Source organism: Balaenoptera borealis (assembly GCF_965194805.1).
Source record: "Balaenoptera borealis genome assembly, chromosome: 3".
Taxonomy (NCBI): Eukaryota; Metazoa; Chordata; class Mammalia; order Artiodactyla; family Balaenopteridae; genus Balaenoptera; species Balaenoptera borealis.
In genome coordinates, this window is record NC_138866.1 from 33,165,247 (window position 1) to 33,188,189 (window position 22,943).

The 22,943-nt window shown below is 40.9% G+C and overlaps 1 protein-coding gene across 9 annotated transcripts in view; it reads right to left on the minus strand.

Moving 5' to 3' along the window:
• The window catches only part of RAD51B (RAD51 paralog B), a 734,492-nt gene that overhangs the window by 129,295 nt on the left and 582,254 nt on the right, over nucleotides 1-22,943 (minus strand). The window lies entirely within an intron of this gene.

The window sequence follows — 22,943 nt, forward strand, 5'->3', positions numbered from 1 at the left end:
TTGTCACGAAGTATTATTGCGGTGAGACTTTACTGCTATATCAGCCAACATAAAATATCAAAAATATTTTGAGCAATGGCATTCTCCTAAGAACACCCACTTTAAAGGGGATGGTCATTTGGTCGTTAAAAAAATTACTATCATTAACACCCCTTATCACACTTCATATGATTCCACAGAACCTCTAAGAACTGGCAGATTATTGTATTATAACATTTCTCCTGAAGGAAGATGAATATCCACTTTCCGTTTTACAAATTAACATCATCAAAAAATAGTGATAGGTTGGCACAGAGCCACTTAGGTAATCAGGGAGGCAGGGGAGAAGGAAGAAATAATTTCAAATAATCAAAAGGCTTACATGTACTATCTCAATCTATCTCAATTCAACAAACATTTACTGACTGTCAACTATGAGAAATGGTTGAAAAGAATGGTAGAAAGACCACAGGTTGAAGTCATGGAGTTTGAATCTATGCTCTTCCATTAATCAGCTCAGTGCCTGTGGCAGCGCCTGTGATCTCCCCCAGTCGCCACCCTTTTCCAGTTAGTTAACAACTCGCCAGGTTTCAACATTTTTCTGCCTCTTTTGCAACTAGGTGTGGCTATGTGGCTAAGTTTTGACTAACAGAATGTGAGTACAAGTGACAGGTAGAACTTCTGGATTATAAGAAAATTATGGGCTCTTCACTTTCCCTTTCCCTCTTCCCAAGGGCAGGAACCAGCTTCAGCCACATCCTGGGGGATGATGAAGCAATATGGGAGAAGGAAGCTGGGTGACCTGATGAATCAGCAAAGCCTACCACCTGGGGTCACCTGTCCAGCTCAGTACAGAGCCACTTGTCTGAACCACCGTATTTCGGATGTCTGTTACTATGGTGTAGCCTGAATTCTACCCAGTACTGAGGCTCTGGACAACCTCACCTTTTTGAGTCTCAGTTACCTTATAGGTAAAATGGGGATAACAACACCCACCTAAATGAGATTATTTTGAGGATTAAATTAAGTATATAAAATGCTTGTGTCAAACTAAGAACCTTAGTTTGAACGTTTCCAACCGACTCACCACATGTTTCCCAAGTACCACTTAACTTTTACTCACCAAAAACCAATATACTTTGCTTTTACCAGAAGGATTCAACTCAAGGTGAATCTCAACTTTTATAACTGCTCTAAAGTTACCTAGGTAAATTTGCTCATCATTCTCAGAACCAATGAGTAGATGGTATAGGTGGGCATTTACATCTTCACATCAAAAACCTCTCACCTGAAAATTAAGGTGGAACTTTTCTCACAGAGATAGTTTAGGGATGGTTCAATGTGAGTTTATGGATGCCCCTTGGTAGGGGAATCACATGGTGGAAGAGAGGACAGTGCTTCTCAAGCTTTAATGTTGGTTTGAATCACCTGCAGGTCCTGTTGACATGCAGATTCTGATTCAGTAGGTTTTGAGTGTGGCTTGAGAGTCTGTCTTTCTAGCAAGATCCTAGGAGATGCTGATGGTGTGGTCCATAGACCACATTTTGAATAGCCAGGTTCAGGAAATTAGCCTGATTGAAGAATCGAAGATGGAGAAGAAAGAGATGGGAATCCTGGAGTTAGTTAGGAAGCTACTGTAATAATTCAGGCACGAGATGACAAGAGCCTAAACCACAGGTGTGTCAGGAAGAATGGGAAAAAAGGAAATGGAGAAGAGAAATATAAATCCTTTAGCTCAAAGAGCAATAGAAATAAACATATCCCAAACCTCAGATCTTTACTGCCTGCATGAAAAAATTGGACATGAAACCAAAACGGTATAAATAAACAGTATTCAATAAAGTATCATACTAAATTTTTGAAAATTTATTTTATAGACCACAGAATCTGAGACTCAGACAAAAGGATATAATAGTCCAATGCAACCACTAAATGACATTTGAGCCTAAGCCTTTCAGCTCAGTGGCGCTACCTCCATCATCTGACAACTTCCTCCCCCAGGGAGCTCATGCCCACTCTGTGAACGTGACCAGAGCCCCAGCCTGAAGGACCTCACACGAAGGGACCTCACACCTGGAAGTACCTCCCTTCCAGGAAATCAAGGGGTTTGGACAGGTCATTGATTAACGCCCTGTCCCTCCCAAGCAGGGTTTAAAATGGGTTCTCAAAAGGATGATTGCATGCAGTTAGAAAGAGGAAGTGATCAGTTACGTCAGATGAATTCCACTTCCGTTTTTGGCAAAGAACTTCCAGATTGATAGATCAGAGGGCTACCACCAGCATGAACTGATTTTCAGCAAAAAATGTAACAAATTCTCAGTAGCCTCCTAGATAAAGTGAAAACAAGTTGGGCTGGATGCTAACACCATTAAGTGGATTTGAAAGTGACCAAAAGATCAATAGCAATCTGGTGAGGGGTAACAACCTCTAGTAGAATGTACTTGATTCTATCCTTAGTCCTATCATATTAAACATTTTTACTGATCTGAATGAGGATACTGATGTATTCAACTGTTATATTCAATCTATACAACACATTTGGGATCCAGCAGGGAATAGAACTGGCGATAATTGCTACCTTAATAGAGCTTACATTCTAAAGGAGGCAAAAGATAATATACAAAATGAATAAGTAGTGGAATATATGGCATATTAGATGATTATATGTGCTATGGAGGAAAAATAGCAGAGAAAGAGTATAGGAAGTGTACTGAATCAAAAGAGGGGGTCAATTTAAAATAGGGTAGTAAGAGAGGACCTCCTTGAAAACATGACATTTGGACTTGTGCATCATGTGACTAAACCAATTGATGGGATGCTGAATATGGTAACAGAAGACAAAAAAATTTAGGAGAGGAGTTACTATATTAGATTAGACAATCATTATATGAAAACAAATCTCAATTTGGTTACAGTGTTGGGACAAATCCTGCAAATCTTTTAGGACACAATTTTATTGAAATATATGTAAGGCCTTGGCCTTAAGAATAGAGGACCAACTATTGGTTACAGAAGGGGGAAGATGAGATTTAACATTCAGAAAATGAATTAGGTGTTGGTTTACTACAGTTCAATACCAGTTGGCTGTGAGATGTGGTTTGCAAAAATCTAGTGTGATCTCAGGTTATATCAATGGAGACATAGTATCTAGAACAAGGGAAGTATCTAGAACAAGGTCCTGCTCTTCTCATTCAGCAAACCATGCTGGGTGCAATGTGTTTGGATTGGAGCCCAAATTCCCACAGGGAAATAACAAACAAGAGAACAACTGGGGGAGAACCATCAAGGTGGTTAGACGTCCAAAGCAACCCATGACCACAAACACTTCAATGCAAACATGCTGGTAAGAGGCCTGGAGTGAAGGTGCATATTGCTTTTAATATGAGTTTTCTGACCTGGAGATTCTATAGTGTAACATAGTATAGAGGGGAAGTGTAAATTAGCTTTTTAGCCCAAGAGATTTCAGAAAAAAAAGTGATGCTTGCCACCTATCTTTGGGAATACAGATTGACTCTTCCCTTTTTTAGACTTGAATGAGTACCCCATGCCCTTGTGCCTTTCAAACAATAAATTACCCTCTTATAAAGCAAACAACCCTCCCTAGCAGATACCTTAGGCTGTTCTGTTTTAGATGCTGTCAACCTATAAAGCTGGGGTGTTCTGATCACTGCCTGACTTGTGCTGTTGTCAGGTGTCCTTCTGTCTTCTTCAATACCTAAGCCCTGCAGGGAGGGCCTGGCTGCTGAATAAAATCCCGGGGCCTCAGTGAAAAAGTTTTTATCATACTCAGCCATGTGTGCAGCGTGTGTAGCTGGCTTTGGAACCCTCTGAGGGTTCACGGAAATACGTAGTTGGGTAAGAATGAGTACAGACCCATGCGGCTCCGAAAACCCTGGAACTCCACAAGACAGGTGTGTGGTATTGTGAGCCATAATCCCACTTCCTGCAAATAGCCATATGGTTTTTTCTTGAATGTTTCCTTCGTATCAGACAAGCTCGACTGTAGCTATGCCCTAATGGATACACTTTCTCCTCTCTTCACCTATCCTTGCAAGGAACATGTTCATCAATATTTTTAAATTATTCAAGGAACATTTAAGGTATACCTAATATGTACTAGGTGTTGGGTCCCAAATCCCACTACCGTCTGGAAGTAATTTCCATTATTTGTACCATCCACCCATCTACGCATGTACTTGTTCAACCCATAAACATTTACTGGGCAATCTTCCTTGTGCTAGGCACTGTTCTAGGTGCAGGGGACATAGCAGGGGGCAAGACAGACGAGGTCCTTGCTCTCATGGAGCTGACATTCTGGTGGCAGAAGATAATACAAGGAAGCCTTTAGGCCTTTGGGCTGTTTTTCACTTTGACCTTCTACTGTGAGCCCTTCATTCTTGGGCACTCATTCACTCATTCAGTCCGTCCATCAGCAAACATTTACTGAGTACCTACTATGGGTCAGGAGGATTCAATTTGCGCTGTATGAATTTGCACTTTTTAAAAGACTGCAATCTGAGACACACAGATATAGAGAACAAACTAGTGGTTACCATGGGGCGGGGGGCTCAGAGGGGTGGGGGGAGGGGAGGTATAAACTATTGGGTGTAAGATAGGCTCAATAATGTACTGTATAATAGGAAAATATAGCCAATATATGGTGGGAAGTATAGCCAATATTTTATAATAACTGTAAATGGAAAGTAAACTTTAAAAGTTGTACCAAAAATACACAAAAATTTAAAAAAGAAGAAGAAAACAGACACACAATCATAGCGTAGACCATTAATTAAACTTCCACCACTAAGACGAACAACAACAACAAAAAAGACTGTCATCTGTTTCTACCTCAATTTATTTCCTAGATGTATGTTCTGAATTCTTGATGGGATTGCACAGATCAGGGGCATTTCCTCTGATTCCATACCCTTCCATTTCATAGGGCCCAGTTCAGTGTTTTGCATGTGTGGGCTCCTAAAATGACTGATGGGCATTTTCTTCACTGTTCCTCACTTTATCCCCATGCTGTATGTGTGAAGGTTTCTCCCAGCGTACAAGCGAAAATCCAGAGGCCTAGGTACTCTAAATAAAACAAGGGGGGAGAAGTTGGCTCTTGCAGCTCACTGGCCTCCCCTTACAGACCCTCTTCCCCTTCTTTTACATCCCTCCACTCGGGTACCTATTTTGCTCTGAGCAAATAAGTTGTCAGCTGATTCTCTTCAGCTCTAAAGCATAGCTGGTTTAAACCTTCCACTGTTACCCTTTCTGGTGCTTGCATTTTAATATGAGACTCTCAGAAAAGAGGAATTGATCTAAAATGGTGGAAAGTCCTACAGGATTGGGGTGGGTGGGGGGGCCTTCCAAGGTTCCCACAGTAATGATGATGATGGAAATAACAACCAACAGACGTTATTCCTCAGAACAACCCTTTGAGGTAGGCAGCTCATTAAGTGCTGAAGACATTAAGGCAGCTCATTAAGTGCCGAAGGATTCCAGCCCAAGCCAACTAGTTCTATAGTCTGTACTTTTAACCAGCACGATGGTAGCCCCCGATTTGTCAAGCACAGATCAATCCACTTCCATGGGATAAGACATCAAAGAGGCAGAATACATGACACCAAATAAGGGCATTTCTTCTGCAGCATGGATATGGCACGATTCAAGACAAAGAAGGGAACCAGACAGGACATCCATGCAGGTTGATTCAGCTGTTCACAAGCTTCCTCTGCCCTTCATGTCTGAATGTCCAAATCCTACCTACTCTTTGAACCCCATAAAAATGCTACCGCTTCCAGAAAGCATATGCCAATTTCTCCAGCCTGGGGTAATGGCTCTTGAACCCACCGCACTATCTGTACCTCCCTAATAGTCCTTACTGTTCTCTCCAGCATTTTATAGTTAATGTTACTTGAATTTACTACCGTGTATTTGAAGGCAGAGACCATCATCATCATTGCTGCTCCTCCTGGTGCTACCAACCTCCAGTATGGTGCTGTATGCATAACAGAAGCTCAATTATGAAATACAAACAAAAAAAATGGTGACCCTCAGAAGCTCTGACTCATACCCATTTTGAGGACTTAACTGGCACCCCATTCCCAAAGTTGGGGGACTTAGAAGATGCCATAGAAAAGAGCAGGCCGCCCAGTCAATCACTGCCAAAATTCTCAGCTTGGGCAGGACCAAAGTCAAGTCTTCGGTTTCAGCTTGCTATAGCATCACATGTTTTTCCTGGCGTGATCCCACTTCCAAGAGGCTCAGAAAGTGGAAAAGGAGCCATAGAACAGAAAGTGCTGGGCTTAGGAACCTCAGGCCTCCTCCAGGATGGTGACACCTTCTAGGGATAGTGCCTGTGTCCTTTTAAAGTACAGGTGCGACCCTCCTCTGGAGCAACCCGGCCTAGGCCTTCACCTCCACAGGTGGTCAGGAAGGCCAGTGTGGAGAAGACGGCACAAAGATGTCAGGAACCTTGGCTACAGGCTATCCTGGAGGCTGTTTTTATAGAGTTCTGGTCCTGGCAGGGTATATGAGTTTCTGCAAAAGAGCCCTGACTTGAGGAAAAAGTGAATTTTGCCTTTGTGGCCCAGGGAAGCAGACATGAATAGGCAGCCGTGCGCTGAGGGTAAGCTGGCACTGGTTCTTCCACTTTCTCTTCTCCATATCCTGTGCCAGGCAGGCTTCCTTTAACACTGCTAATGAATCCTTCCTCTCTTTTATTTCCTTCCCCTTCCCACCCATTACCCCAAATCTCATATTGGTTGGGGGCAAAGGGCAGAGTAAAATGAGCTGGCAGAAGGAAAGTGTAAGCAGAGTTTCTTCCTGTAGGGGCAGGTGGTAGGCCTGGTGTTCTTTCTGTCCCTTTCTTTCTATTTACAAAACGCAGGGCCCAAAGACAATGTAATGTGTTCAGCCAAGAAAACTGGAGTGAGAAGCAGTTGAGTTGGATAGCTCAGAAATAGGACTTTGCATCCATCCACAGTTTCCTAGCTTGCTAATTTTTTAACCCTATCTCAGTCTCCCCCATGATCAGCAAGATTATGTGGCCGTTGATGAACTCACCAGCGATGCCCTTGTTGAACATGCCTAATACTTTCATCTGTATGCAAGGGTCCTGCTGAGAAGCAAAGGGAGCAAACCCACTGACTCTAAAATGTCCTTCAACAGGGACCCTATTATCTCATTTCAACTGGATGCCTGGGCTAATAAAACCCATTGCTAAGCTAACCAAACCTTTCCTCTAGCTGTGCCAAATGTCTGCGACAGAAATCCTTCATGCCAGGGATTTTCCTCCTTGTCCAAGACTTAGAAAAAGGTTGTTTTCTCAGCTGCTTTGAAGCCCAGGAAGAGAGCCAGGGAGGCAAACAAGCCAGCCAGCCTTGCATCAGATAATTCAACAGGCTTTTGATAACCTCAAGTCTTCTGTCCCTTCTCCAGGTTGAGCTGAACTCTCCAAGCCAAGGGACAGAAAGGCCGGAAATGCTCCAGACAGGAAGATCTCTGTGGCTGGAAGGAGGCCACAGGATCAGGGGGGCTTGAAGTGTACTCAGTGATCCTCAAAGGAATTCCCTAGTCATTGTGTTAAGAGAGCTGGAGGGAAAGGTGGCAGAGGTCCAGGTCCCAGTCCATATCTGGATTGTATACTGATTAGAATCGGCTCCGTCACTTGGAAAATCACTCTCCATGGAACACTGAAGCCTCAGTACCAACAGCTTTGCAAGATTATTAGGGGAGAGTAGAGAATGAGTTTAACGGTGTCTAAACTGCTTTCTCAAAATAGGGGAGCAAAATCTGTAGAAGTAATACAGTGCTGGAAAATGACAGGGTGGAAAAATGAACTGTGTTTGAGCAGGCACGAACTTATTAATTTACCTACATGTGGCCTATTTCACAACTTTTCCTACAGAAACTGGGGGCAGAAATCTGAAGCTGATTTGAATCCCTTATGAAATATAATTCTAGACCCTGGGAAGATTCTCCTAGAAAGTTTGGCCCTGAGGCTACAAGATCTTATTCCCCCCCAGAGTATCATTATGCTCTTTCATAACATCTCTCCGGGTGAAGAGATTGTTTAAAAATGTTTACATAATACATTAGGTTCCCAAAGTTTATAAATTAAAAGAGCTTGTTCCTTAAGGAAAACATTAATTTCTTCAGATCAATAGGCTATTAACTTATAAATTATGGGATGGCAATAGTTCAGGGTCAGAGTGGTATTTTGAGTTTATAATTTTCTCATCATTTATTTTGAAAAATTTCAAACATGCAGCAAAATTAAAAGAATTTTATAGTGAATACCCATAAACCTATCAAGTAGATTCTACCACTAACATTTTGTTATACTTGTTTTTATCACTTATCTATTCATCCACCAACCCATCTTATTTGTTTGTTGTTGTTGCATTTTAAAGTAAATTGTAAACATCAGTGCACTTTCCCCTAGATACTTCAGCATTCATATAATTAACTATAAGCTTAATATTTGTTCATATATTTTAAAAACCATGTTAGGTTTTTTTTTTCCCAGTGAACTTTATATGTAGTTTGAAAGAGTTAGTGATTTTTCCCCAATTATGCTAAAATCAGAGAGAATTTAGTGACTACACCTATATGGTAGTATGCAAATTTATATAGTCAAAGAATATGGATCATTAGTTCTTTCTATATTAAATATCAGCTTTATTGAGGTGAATTTACATACAATAAAATTCTTAAGATAGGTATTTAAGTTATATATTTCCCTCCAAGCACCGCTTTAGCTGCATCTAATAAGTTTTGGTATGTTGTATTTTTGTTTTCATTTTCTCAAAGTATTTTCTAATTCCCCTTGTTATTTATTCTTTAACTTGTTGCTTATTTAGGAGTGGCTGTGTGAGTATATGTTTACTTTGTACACATTTGAGAATTCCCCAAATTTCCCTTTGTTATTGACTATTAATTCTATTTCAGTGTGATTAGTGTGCATGGTTTTGTCCTTTTAAATTAACTGAGGCTTGTTTGGTGGCCTAATATATGGTTTATCCATGAAACTGTTCCACAAACACTTGAGAAGAATGTATATCTGCTATTGCTTGGTAGAGTGTTCTGTAGATGCCTATTAGGTCTAGTTGGTTTATAGTATTGTTCAGGTCTTCTATTTCCTTGTTGATCTTCTGCATAGTTGTTCTATCCATTATTGAAAGTGGATACTGAAGTCTCCAACTATTGTTGTTGAATTGTCGATTTCTCCCTTCAATTCTGTCAGTTTTTGCTTCATATATTCTGGGGCTCAGTTAGGTGCATATATGGTTAACATTGTTATGTCTTTCCAATGGATTCGCCCTTTTATCATTATAAAATGTCCTTTTTTGTTTCCAGTAATAATTTTTGTCTTAAAGTCTATTTTGTCCGATATTAGTATAGCCATTCTAGCCCTTTTTTGGTTACTATTTGTAAAATGGTTCCTAGACCCAATTCCAAGGTGTATGCTTGTGGAGACCTTCTCACACCAACAAGCAGTTCTCAGACACCAGCAGGGTGTCTGAGAATTGAACCCTGCTTCTGACATTATCTACCCAGAGATAGAATCATATTTCACAGGTAAAGGGCTCAGTCCCACAAGACTTCAGACGGCCCTCCACTTCAGATGCCAGTTGCAAGCCCAGGTTTATACCTGTGCTTCTGACTGAATGGATACTAACTGGAGGTTCCCATGACCCTCTCCTTGTGTTCAATTAATTTTCTAGAATGGCTCACAAAACTCAGGAAAGTCCACTTACTCACTAGACTACCAATTTATTATAAAGGATATTAGAGGATACAAATCAACAACCAGATGAAGAGACATATAGGGTGAGGTCCCAAACAAAATAGCTTCTGTCCCAGTGGAGCTTGGGGCCCAGCATGGTGGTATGTGGAAGTGTTCTTGTTCCCCAACGTGGAAGCTCTCTGAACCCCTCTCTTTTTGGGTTTTTATGAAGGCTTAATTACATAGGCATAATTGATTAACTCATTGTCCATTGCTGACTGATTCAACTTCTAGCCCCTCTGCCCTCCCCAGAAATCAGAGGGTGGGACTGAAATTTCCGAGCCTCTTTTCATGGTTGGTTCTCCTGGAAACCAGCGCCTATCCTTAGGGGCTTCACAAAAGTCATCTTCATTAACATAAACCCAGTTGTGGTGGAAAGGGCTTATTATAAATAACAAGACAACCATTTCACTATTATGGTTCTGAAGCATTTTCAGAAACTAAGGACAAGAGACTAAATATTGTAACAAAAGATGCTCCCATTGCTCTTATTGCTCAGAAAATTCCAAGGGTTTTGGAACATGTGAGTCAGGAACTATGGATGAAGACTAAATATATATGAGAAATATATTTTGGTCATCTGAATGACCAAATATATATACTTCTTATAAATCACAATATCACAGTTTGCATGGTATATAATTTCCATTCTTTTACTTTCAATTGATTTATGTCTTTGACTTTATACAGTTGGATCATGGGGGTGGGGTTTGATTGAAGTGTTGAGTCCATTTACATTTTTTTTTTTCAATTTTTAAAATTTTTGGCTGCATTGGGTCTTCATTGCTGCACGTGGGCTTTCTCTAGTTGCTGCGAGCGGGGGCTACTCTTCATTGCGGTGTGTGGGCTTCTCATCGCGGTGGCTTCTCTTGTTGCAGAGCACAGGCTCTAGGCACCCAGGCTTCAGTATTTGCAGCACGCGGGCTCAGTAGTTGTGGTACGCGGGCACTAAGGCTCGCAGGCTTCAGTAGTTGTGGCGCGCACGCTTAGTTGCCCTGCGGCATGTGGGATCTTCCCAGACCAGGGATCGAACCTGCGTCCCCTACATTGGCAGGTGGATTCTTAACCACTGTACCACCAGGGAAGTCCTGAGTCCATTTACTTTTAATGTGATTATTGATAATATAGGATATATGTCTGCCATTTTGCTATGTGTTTTTCTGTGTTATCTTGTGGTTTATGTTCCTCTATTTTTCTATTACTGACTTCTCTGTGTTAGATATTTTTCTAGTTTACCATTTTAATTCTTTTGTTTCTTTTACTATCCACTTTCTTATAGGTTGCCCTGGGGATTGCTATTAACATTTTAACTTAAAACTAATCTAGTTCAGTCTGATACTACCTTAATTTAAATTGTTTACAAAAAAAAACTTTGCTCCAGTGTAGGTCCATTCTCTTCTCCTCCTTTGTACTACCACTGTTATGCAAATTGCATCTTTATACATTAGAAGTCCACCAACATAGTTTTATATTTATTGCTTTATGCAGTTGTCTTTCATATCATATTAGAGAAAAAAAGAATTACAAAAAAAATCTCACATTCATGCTTCTATATTTACCTATATATTTACCTTTACCAGTGCTCTTTACTTTTTCAGGTGGATTCAAGTTACCCTCAGAGTCTTTTCATTTCACCTTGAAGAACTCCTTTTAGTATTTCTTGTAGGGTAGGTGTACTAGTGACAAATTCTCAGATTTTGTATTTCTGAGAGTGTCTTAATTTCTTCTTCATTTTTGAAGGATAGTTTTGTTGGATATACAATTCTTGGTTGACAGTCTTCCTTTCAGCAATTTGATTACATCTTTCCATTGCCTCTGGCCTCCACAGTTTCTGATCAGGAGTCAGCCTATAATTTTATTGAAGATGCCTTACACATGAAGTCACTTAGTGATTAATGATTGAACTGTATTTGAATAAACAGATTTCCCTAAATGCCTTGAATCAGTAAGTCTCCCAGCTTTTGCCAATGGTCTGTGTGTGTGTGTTGGGGCATGCATTCAGGCAATTTAAAACTTTGTCTTAACGTTCACTTCCTGTTTACAAGCCTCAAGCCTCAAGTGACAGCTTAAGGTCTTCTCAGGTCTTTCTTGGGCATGAGCAAAGCTCTGGACATGTGTGTAGCCTTCTAGAGTCCCTGGTATATGTAGGACCTTTACAAAGCTCCTTGTGGACATCTTATCCCCCAATTTTTCCTTTAAAATTTTTTTGGTCCGCCTCTTGTTAGCTCTAACTGGTAATAGGACCTTAGGCAGCCATGAAGGTAAACAATTGCTACCGATTATTTTCAGCGAACATCCTGTAGGCAGGGCTATTCACACAAACCAAGTTCTGAGTCAGGTCAAATAGTGACAGTTCTCTTGGACAGGGCTTTTGGGGAGCTCCAAACCTTTCCAAGTTACAGTACAAAGCTAATGTAGTTGCGAGATGGTTGGCTTTCAAGCTTACTGCAGGTCTGGGGAAAGGACAATGGAATTAGTGAAAGTTTAATGCCACAAATCTTGCTGTTCTTACAGAGATTCACCTGGTTTTCTTGAATTAAAATTCGCCAGACTTTCCAAGCCTTTAATTAATTTCCAGAGTTGGGAAAAAGTTGATTTTGACAGTTTTAGTCAATGTTTTTGTTGATTTTGAGGAGCTGCAGGTTGCCTTACTCCACCATTCTATATGTTCCGTCTCCCAAGACAAATTTTTAACATTCTGATTCAATACCCATCTTTATTATCTTCCCCTATTCAACCCTGCAATTCCTTTTCTGTTTTAAATATTTTCACAGTTCTAGAAAATTAATTATTTTGTTTTGTTTTTAATCAACTTAACACTTACACATAATTCAAATACTATCACTTGGTATTACCATCCACTCCTTTAATTGAACTTAAGTCAGCTACCATATTTTTGATTTTCAGGAGCTCTTTCTTGTCTTATGACTATTTCTAATTCAATACAACCTATTCTTGTTTTCATATCATCTTTAACTCTCTGAGGATATTAATTATAGTTTAAGGGTCTTTTCCCCCTAAATCTTGCATTATCTCTAACGCCTCATGGTTCTTGTTTGTTTTGTTTTCTCTTTGATGTGGGAGGCACGTTCTAAAGTCTGGTGATCCTTGGTTGTTCAGTCATGTTTAAATTATATAATAGAAAATATAATTTATTCTAAAAATATAATTAGAAATACTGTGTACATGGACAACATTTGTAAATTGGTGGGATTCACTGGACACTGATGAATTTCAATACATGGAGATACCTTCTCAGAGGTGGACTGGTATTTACAGAAAAGAGTTGTCCAATCTCTTGTCTAGTTCCTACACTCTAGAAGCAGGGCAGAGAAAGGGGCTTCAGATTCACCATTTGGCAGGTGTAATCCCTTGTTTTAGCCAATGCCTCCCCTTGTCCTCTGCTTTGTTTGAAGTCCCAAGTCTGAAACTTCTCTAATTTATTTTCTCCAAAGATAAATTTTGGCCTTCAACCTGGGTTGGAGATTGGTCACCTGGCTGTCCAGGGTGAGAAAGGTGGTCCAACTATTTCCTATATTTCATGTAAAATTTTCAACCAATCTCCTGTTTTCATCTTCTCTGCCTTCTTTGATACCTGGTGCTTCCAAGTCTCAGGAAATCTTGTAAGTGTTCTACTGTTACGCTACACTGAAAATGCCTTGGTTTGCAGTTTCCTCTGTTATATCTTGTCAATCTTCTATCTCTTCCTGTCTTCCAATATCTTGTTGAAACCTGTTCATGTCTCAAAGAGATCTAATCTCTTTGCCCTTTTGGGTTACCATTTTTTATTATTATTAAACTGAAATAATTTCAGATAGATCATGAGAAAGGGTGGAGATAAATATGAGTGGTCGAACCTCCACATTAAAGAGGAGGCACTCTTTGTGAGCTTTAGTTCTTCTATCTCCAATCAGGTAGTGATTTGGTGGTATTATCATAATACCAGCTTTGAGGGTCAGTTACATACACACACACACACACACACACACACACACACACACACACACACGCGTGCACATACCATACATAAAAGTACTATACACCAAAAAGCTCCTCTCAATGGTGCTCAATATAATTTTTAACTAACCTCAAATCATTCTTCCAGCGGACTGAAAAAAGGTGGCTTGGGGCCAAGTATGATCATCATTATTACAAAATGTAAGATGCTTTGAATTTAGTCAGTCATGGCTTCAAATCTTGGCTGTATGATTTTGGGCACTCTAACCTCTCTATGCCTCACTTTCCTCATCTCTAAAATGAGCACGATAATACCAGCTTCATAGGCTTATTGTGAAAATTAATGAGATGAATGAAATTAATGAAAAATATGGCACATCATAAGAACCTAAGAAACGTAAATTTCTTTCCACTGTGGTAAGGGAGCAGGTAAAAAATACAGGAAAGTTACTGATTTTCTCTGTCTTGAAGGCTAGAGAGTTAGTCCCATGATCTATTTGCTTTTGCTTGCTGCCCATGTGAGAGTGTCTGTGTGTGTAAGGCTAATGTATAGTTTTATACACAGCCCACAGCACTGTAAATTTAGGTTTAAAATGAGATTTCTAACCATTACTGAAATTGTTAGTGTTACCATTTGTTAGTATTACCATGGGGTGCTGCTAAAGAAAGAAGAAATGGTTGAATTACTAGTAAGCTCATGGCCATCAAATACCACATTTATTTTTCATGTTTTTTTAAGAATCAAAAGTTAGTGTAAGTATTATTGATTTTAACTTTTAAGTAACTTTGAACAAGTATGTGCTGGTTGCACTGTCTGAATTTAGAAATTTGGAAATTTCAATCTGGCTCCAACTAAAGCAACTAAATACTGTTACAGGCAATTTCAACTGACAAAAACCTGTTCCCTTTCTCTACCATAAATCAGGTAGACCACAAAAGCATGATGCACAGGATCTCTGTCCAGATGTAAAAACTAAGTTCTCTGAGCATCCAGTGAGACAGGCCTGACTTCCCAGCACTGTCCACAGACCCATAGGAGGCAGAGCTGGACCTTCTTGTCTAGGACTGCTAGGAAATACAGCCAAGGCAACCCTGGCTCGCAAGGGTCACAGAAGGAAGGCTGCGGCTGTGTGATTATTATGGTAAAAAAGATGCCAGGAACTCAGAGGGTGTGTCTTGAATTCTGAAGCACATCCCTGTTACATCATGCTTGGGCCACACGGGATTTTCTTTAGTCTCACAGGAATTGATTCGAGGAAGGCAACATGTTTCTATGTAAAGAGCCTGAACTCTGGGCTTGACATCTCCAAAAACAGCTGGTCAAGTGGGACTGGTTTGTGTAATGGTCCACATCCCTGGCCCTGCTCTGATGGGTGGAGAAACTATTGCTAGTGGGAATCAACACACTCTTTCTTCAGAGCATGGTCAAATTAATTCCCTCTGTTACCACAGCATTCTTACTATTTCCCTAAAGCCTTCCTCTGGTGAAAAAAAGGGCAAAGGACAAGAAGGAAACACAAGACAGGATTTCAGATGACTTTAAGGGTGTAACAGAGAGACAATAGAGTACCTTCCCTATCCTTTCCCTTAGGGCTTCAACTCAATCTAGTTTGAACTAGTCTTTGCAACAAGCTCATTAAGATGGAAGGAAGCTGGAACTTCATATAGTAACTCTCTCTGGTGTTGTTAGGGCATAACCGGGAGCTGTCAGTTTAGTCTGAAATTCTCATTAGGATCATATATTCGGACAAAATCTGTGTCTTCATGTGGTCTCCCTGTAAAACACATACATGTTCCATCAGGCAGAGAAACTTCTCCAGAATAAGTCAGTAGATAATCTCCTAAAATGCAGGACACTGAAGCTGAGAATACAGATGAATATTGACCATCAAAGGGGTAGAAAACTGTCCAATACAGATGTTCTCTGGGCTGGGAAATGTGGACAGGGCCCTTTGTAGGATCCAGCAAGTCCTGGCACTGAGCCTCTAAAGGAAGGAGGTGTGGGCGTTAGTCTTCGTTGTTTGTCATCATGCTAAGGATCAGCTCTGCTCAGAATTTTTAGGTGCCTTTTAAAGTATCCTAATCCCACAAACACTTTTTATCTTTAATGTTGACTGCACTATGGAATTATTTGTGAGTTACACCAAACAACTCTCTTTTCCCCTGCCCACAATCTGAATATAGCTTTATGTTTCTCTGATTATATAAATAACACATGTTCACTATAAACAATTCAAGCAATATAGAGTTGCGAGGAATAAAGCAAGCCAGCCCCTTCCCAGAGATTCTGAGTGAGGGAACTCTTGATGTCAGGGACTACAGAGCAGAGTGTGGGGTCTAAGCTCCCTTCTCTCGCCCGGGGCCCTTTGGAGGTGGTATAGGAGGCAAGTCCAGAAGATCTGGCCTTAAAAAGTCCTAAACCCTTTCTGGTCCCAGGCCTTTCCAATGTCAGCTTCAATCTGTCACCCCTCTGCTCCTGTCCCCCACCAGGCAGGGAACTGCCTTCTGGAATGGCACCCAGCAACCTTGGCTTGGCCCAATTAGGAGGTACAACAATGTGAAAAGCCTCTCCTTTGTTACCCCAGGGTACCCATCTTAAATAACAACTCTCTATTTTTTTCATCTCCTTCCCAAGGAGTTAATCATGTTTTAGAAGTAAATGAGAGCTGTGCCTCATTACTATGGGACAAAAGCTTTCATGGGAAAGACAAGAGCCCACATATTGAAGTTTTCTTAGCGCTCAGACAGAGTTCTTCTAATAGCAACGAGGAAGAATGATTAGAGGTAACTATCCTAATGACACTGCGGATTCATGTATGCACAGGCAGGCAGATTCATCCCTAGGGGAGCCAGCCAGGACTCCATAAAAACTGAGACACCAAAGAAGAAGAAAGGCAAGAAAAAAGAGAATGCAAACAAAACACAAAAACAAAAGCCAGGTCCAGAAACACAAGAGCAGAGAGACCTCAGTCCTCTTCCGCACAGCTGCAGAATCTCCATCTCGCAGAAGTCATGTGACGGGGGAGTGTGATTTGGGGGACAGCATGGGGGATGGGTCTAAAGGAATCCTATTGTTCTGAGCTTGGCTTTATTCGGTGACCTGGAGCAGTTTTCTGAGCCATCTTCCCCTTTTAAAATCAGGATCAAGAGAGAGGACCAATTAAGGCGAGCCCTATTAAAAGACGTTAAAAAACAACAACTATATTTAAAGATCCATTTCAGTCCAGATCAGTAAAGAACAACTTTTATGGAGTATTTGTGTAATGTTTACTATGCTCTTTGGGGTTTCTAGATAGAAGGGGTTAGACAAGGTTAATGATGAAGCAGAGCAGGGCTACAAATACTAACAGACTGCCAGCTGTTTCTGAAGTGAAACTATTGATTGCTACTTCTCTAGCTTAGATCAAAGTTGTTTGTTTTCAATAATTGAAACCAAAAATGCTTAAATTTTTTTTGAGTTTAAGGAATGCAACATTTCATTCATGTTAATGTCATCATCCTGTTGCCTACATTTCTGTATATCCCTATCATGGAACACCATGCTGCTATGAAAAAAGATTAGTACCTATATTTACATGGAAAATTATCCATGACGTATGGATGATATTGTGAGCACAACATATTTTAATATATCATAGAAAAAGCCTAGAAGATTATATACCTCTGAAAGATTTTCCCTCCTACTCTGTATTATTCTATATTTCTTGCTTTTTTTTTCCACAACAAGCATGCATTACTTTTATGTTTTCCGTTTCAGAATAAATAAGCAAAAACATATTCTCCCTCATACAGGTAGGGAAAGTCAAGTTAAAGAGTGAGTGTTCTGCTACACTTAGTCAGCAATCTAGCCAGGATATACAATTTGTTGTTGCCAGAAATTTCCTGTTGAGCAGGCATAGACTCTAGCTGAATGCCACTGCAAGTAGATCATGCCAGAATGAAAATACAGGACCTAAAAAGGGCAGACACTTTGCAATTATATAAAACCATATTTAAAATAAGTGTAAGCAATGGTTGCTTAGAACCAAATGACTTATTTAATGTTACACTAATTCAACAAATATTTACTGAGTACCTCCTATGTCCTAGGTACTGAGCTGGACATTAGGGAAAACAAAGATGAATATGATGAGGTCCCTGCCCATAAGAAGCTAAATGGGCAGCTTTGAAGTAACCCAGAAAGCCTCGGGAGTCCAGAAGATGACACATGCAGAAAAACACTCACTTCCTAGTTCCTTGTCTCAGGGTGAACATCAGTCCAAGGCTTTTGTGGCATAAATCCCTGTACTTCTAGCTTTCCCAGATTAATCAGATCAATCTATAAAAGAGGGGTCCTTGTAGAGCATATGGATCATATATCTATCTGATTTTAAAGTGAGTTTTCTCTTTCCATCAGAAAAGCAAGACCCCTTGCACATAAACCAGAAGTCCTCACCATTGAACTATCATGTTTTTAATTTCTTAAAAACCATTCTTGGCTCTCTACTATCTACTTTTCAAACTCTTTGGCAGGTCCTTCTCAACCTGGGCCAACTCACTGCGCCAGTCTCACCTCTTACCCCCTCTCCTCCTGATCACTCCCAAATTTGACTCTGCTGATTAAAGATGTCAGGCATGCCTTACCTTGGGCTGTTCTCTCTCCCTGAATGAATTTCATTAGAGCCCAGCTCAAAAGTCACCTCCTCCGTAAAGCTACCCTCACCGCCTCTCTCTGCCTCAGGAGGATCGTTGTTCCTCCCTCCCCTCTACTTTAAGAGGCCTTGATTACAGAATGACTCCCAGGCTTTTACTCAGGCCATTCCAGTTGTTAAAATACTGAAATACTGCCATGCCATTTGGCAAATAGCTGCTGTTCCTAAGGCCCCAAGGGCTCCAGTATTTCACCAGCCCCAGGACCCGCCTACATGATCCAGTACTAAGGAGTTACTGCCTGACACAGTGGAGGGGGTGCTCCAGAAGCCCCTTCCCCCATGGTCTGGCTTCCATCCTGCCTGGTCCCTTCCTATTCAGGACCAGTTGTACAATGTTTTCACTATCCTCCTGCCCATCACACTACATTATGGTCAGTGGTTCCTAGGCTTGCCGATCCAGCTAGATTTTGAACATTATGTTTTATTCGTCTTTGCTTTTTCCAGAGCCTAGTCCAATACACAGTAGATGTTCAGTAAATGCCAGCTTGCTAAATGACCACATTTCCAAAATTATTTCTAATTTCATCTCAGTTACTTATTTGATGCCACTTTTGAACTAGAAAGAATATTTTACAGCCCATCATTAATGATTAAGTGGGACTAAACCAGAAAATCCTGTATTTTTGTCGTGGAAGAAATGACATCAAGTACTTCCATAAAGCTCAATACGTGGCAATGAAGCTATGGCTGACTAAAACCTCCATATGATTTTTCATTGCTTTTAAGTCATTATTTTTCACTTACTCTTTATCTGAACTATTTCAAAGAGCCTTATAAATCAGAAAAGCTGAATGTACGTTTCATGCTTTTTTTTCTCTCTACAGTAGTGGATGTGAATAAGGAAGGCCAAAAGGAAACCAAGGAGAGGAAGAGCAAATGTAAAAGGAAGAGGAGACACCCAGGAATGGAATCATCAAGAAACGAGGAAGGGGGGCCTGAATAATCAGAACTCCTCTCTACCTAATGCGAGGATATAAACACCAATTTAATAATAATGATTCTCATTTTTAGAAATTTCTGGTCTCACATTGGTACATAACTATGAGCATCTAATGCATGTAATATTCAGTACCCTTTCTGTTGCAAGTCACACAAATGCAACTGAGACTAAACAAAAAAGGAAACCTATTGGCTCACATAACTGGAATGTTCAGGGTAAGTGACCTCAGGCACAGTTGGATCCAGGGCCTCAAACGATGACCTCAGAACTTCCCCTTCTCCCCCCATGAAATCTCTTGGTTTTGTTTCCCTCTGGGTTGACTTCATTGTCATTCTCAAGTGGGTTCCCTCTGGACAGTGGCAAAGATGGCCACCAAGAGGGCCAGGCTTACATTCTACCAATTTAGCAATTCTGATTGTTCCAGCAAAGTCCTGGGTTGACTCTAAGCTGACTGCTGCAAACCATCTCTACAGAAAGGGTAGAGGATCCCTCCATTGGTCAGACCTCTAGCCAGTAGGTACAACACAGGCTGAAAATTGAAGAGAGGTGGTTCCTTATGAGAAAAATCAAGGCTCAGTCACTTTAGAGGTAGATCTGAGTTTGACTGCCTTTTCTACCATTTACTAGTTGTTTTCACTTCAGAGAGGTTTTTAAACCTCTCTGAGCCTATTTCTCCAACTGTAAAATCAGGGTAATAATGCCCATTTCATAGTGTTACTGTAAAAACCCACCTCACAGTATATTATAAAGATAATGTTTGTATAGCTCTTATCATGTGCCTGTTACAAAAATGGCAGCTGTTAATGTTTATCCTCGGCATTCCCTGGGGTAGCTATAGAAAGCATAAAGGCTACCCCACAAAGGCTCTTTCCTATAGAAATGAGTAGGAAAGAAGGTGCACATCAATAACCTAGATGCAAACTGTGGCATAGAGCCTCATTTTTCAGCCCCTCTGGAGTCCACTGGCTTGATCTTGGCACTTGAACAGAAACCCCACCTCCAATTTTTTAAACTCTTCTCAGCCCAACACCACATTTGTTTTCCCTTTACTGTTCAAGTTCGGTAGACTGGGTAATCCCACTTGTTCACCAAATTAATCACTTTCTATATACCTGCTCAGGACTTTGGAAACGTCCTAATTCTAAGTTTCTCAATATAAGAATGATATAACTTGAAAATGGCCAATGCCTACTTGCAATTTCAGGTGAGTCAGCAATTAAGAATGTGAACTATACTAATTCCAATAATTTTATTATCTCTGGCCCAGTGATAAAAACTGAGCAGATAGGGATTCAGGAAAGCTGTTCAATTTTAAGATATAGCTGCAGAGTTGTACCTTAACTTAGTGGATAATAATTAAGAACAGCAACAACTAGCAATGATTTAACCTCTTTGTGCCTTAATTCCTTCATCTGTAGGATGGGGATAATAGCACATACCTTACAAAGATGTGATGACTTAATGGATAATTACATGTACCATGGTAAGCGGTTAAGCACTTAATAAATGTTAGCTGTTGTTGTTAAGCACAACTACATTGGAAACCAATAAATTGGTGATCTTACTGGTCCTTTGACAACTAAGAGATCTCATTTTGGAAGAAAGAAAGTTTAAGAGATCTGGCCAAGCTTACAGGTTTAGAGCTGTGTGAAGCTGGGAAGAGAATTCAGTGGTCTCTTCCCCTAACTCGTCCCTTGGTTGTAAGCCTTGTGGGCCAGCCCTTTAGCCTTGAAAGCAGAGTGTGAATGTGGGAAGACATCCTGTAGTTCTAGTTTGCTGTTGGCTTTGGGCTCCGTAATGAGGGTCTCTGTCTACCCCCGAACCTCATAAACAGAGACTTGAGAGGAAAAATTTGCCAAAGTTCAGTTGCATATCAAAGAAAGCCACAGAGCCAGAGAGCTCCCTACGGACCCACATAGCCGCTTTGTCTACTGCCAAGCCATGGCCCTAATGCACGGATACGCCTGTAAGCCAAGAGCCAAAGCCACAAAGCTCCACCAGTTCATTTAGCCTTGGCATTTCAACGTGCTGAGGGATCTGTTATTTGGGTTGTTGTCTCATTGTTAAGGGGTAAAAACAGAAACATCCTTGTCATCGGAAAACTGGTTTACTAAAATCACTACCACTACCCCAACCCCACCCCAAACCCTACCGTGAGAATAGCTCCACTGCCTTGTGTGAGGAAATGGAGCAAACGCCAGCTTTTCCCCACTGGTGAACCCTGATCTCTTTGCGGCCATCCTTTCCCACGGACTGACTTGGATGGGCCAGTTTCTGCATCCCAGGGTAAGGGCAGCCTTGCAGCCAATGCCACCAATTTTGGATCTTGGCATGGGGTCTACTTCTGTCTCAATCCCTGCCCCTCTAAGATGAAGCACTCATGATGGCTTAGTTTCTATTCCAATAGCCCTTCAAGTCTTCCCTAACATCTTTCCCCCTAATATGTAAAAACAAAAGGATTCATAACTCCTTCCATCACTGGGATTTGCTCATTTCCTCGAATGGTGCCCCCATATCCAGTGGCTACAACTTTTCTCCCTGGATGCCATGATGTGATGAGTTCTAAAAATGTCCCCAGGGACTTCCCTGGCGGTCCAGTGGTTAAGACTCCACGCTTCCAATGCTAGGGGCGCGGGTTCGATCCCTGGTCGGGGAACTAGGATCCCACATGCTGCGTGGCACGGCCAAGAAAATTTAAAAAAAAAAAGTCCCCAAATGGAAAGCTATATAGAGGACTTACACAAGAGAATGCTGAAGTTACGAATAGTAGCTTGTCATCCTTGGAGAAGTCTATTTCATTTAAGTCAACAAATACACGTTCGGCATCTTCTCTGCACTGTGCTGGGACCTTTAGGAGTGAGCCAGCCCTGCCTTCTAATTTAGCTGAACACCTAATGTGGCAGGGAAGCGCCACCTAAAACCCACGTGCAGTGGGAACCCAAAGAGCCACTTTTCCATGGTGGGTGAGAAGAATGTAAAGAAATGGCATCATCCAGGCCATGCCATAAAGGACAAGTAGGATTTCTTCAAGTGAAGGGCCTTCCAGCATGAACAAAGGAAGTAAGGCTAGAAAGTTCTAGGCACTACCACACACTGCAAAGTCTTACTGAAAGCATCTAAATTATGAGTAAAGAAAATGTACCTGGCACTAGTAATACTTCTTATCTTCAAATTCTGTTGGAGTGCTCAAAATTCATCTCCCATAGAAGAGCTTTGATTATTTGAAGCATACAGCGTTTTTTTTGTGTGTTTTTTGGGGTTTTTTTAAATTTATGTTTTCAGACAGAAGAATGCAGTCCTTGAGAAGAAGTGACTTATGCAAGGCTGGGCAAAGGTCAGTGTCTTGAACTCTGCAAGTGGCCAGGCTGCAGCCGGATCTCAGAATTCCCATTTTCTGCCATCACCATCAGACCACACTGCCACCTAATAAAACCAACCCCATGTCTTGGTTTTGAACATTTGAAATGGAAAGAAATGTGACAGGTCAAAATCTCAGATTCCCTTGGCTTTCTGATTACTTGCAAATCCACGTAAGGCTCACATATCACTCTCTTCTCATTTTGTCAGCATCTGAATTTGTTTGGTTGTCGTG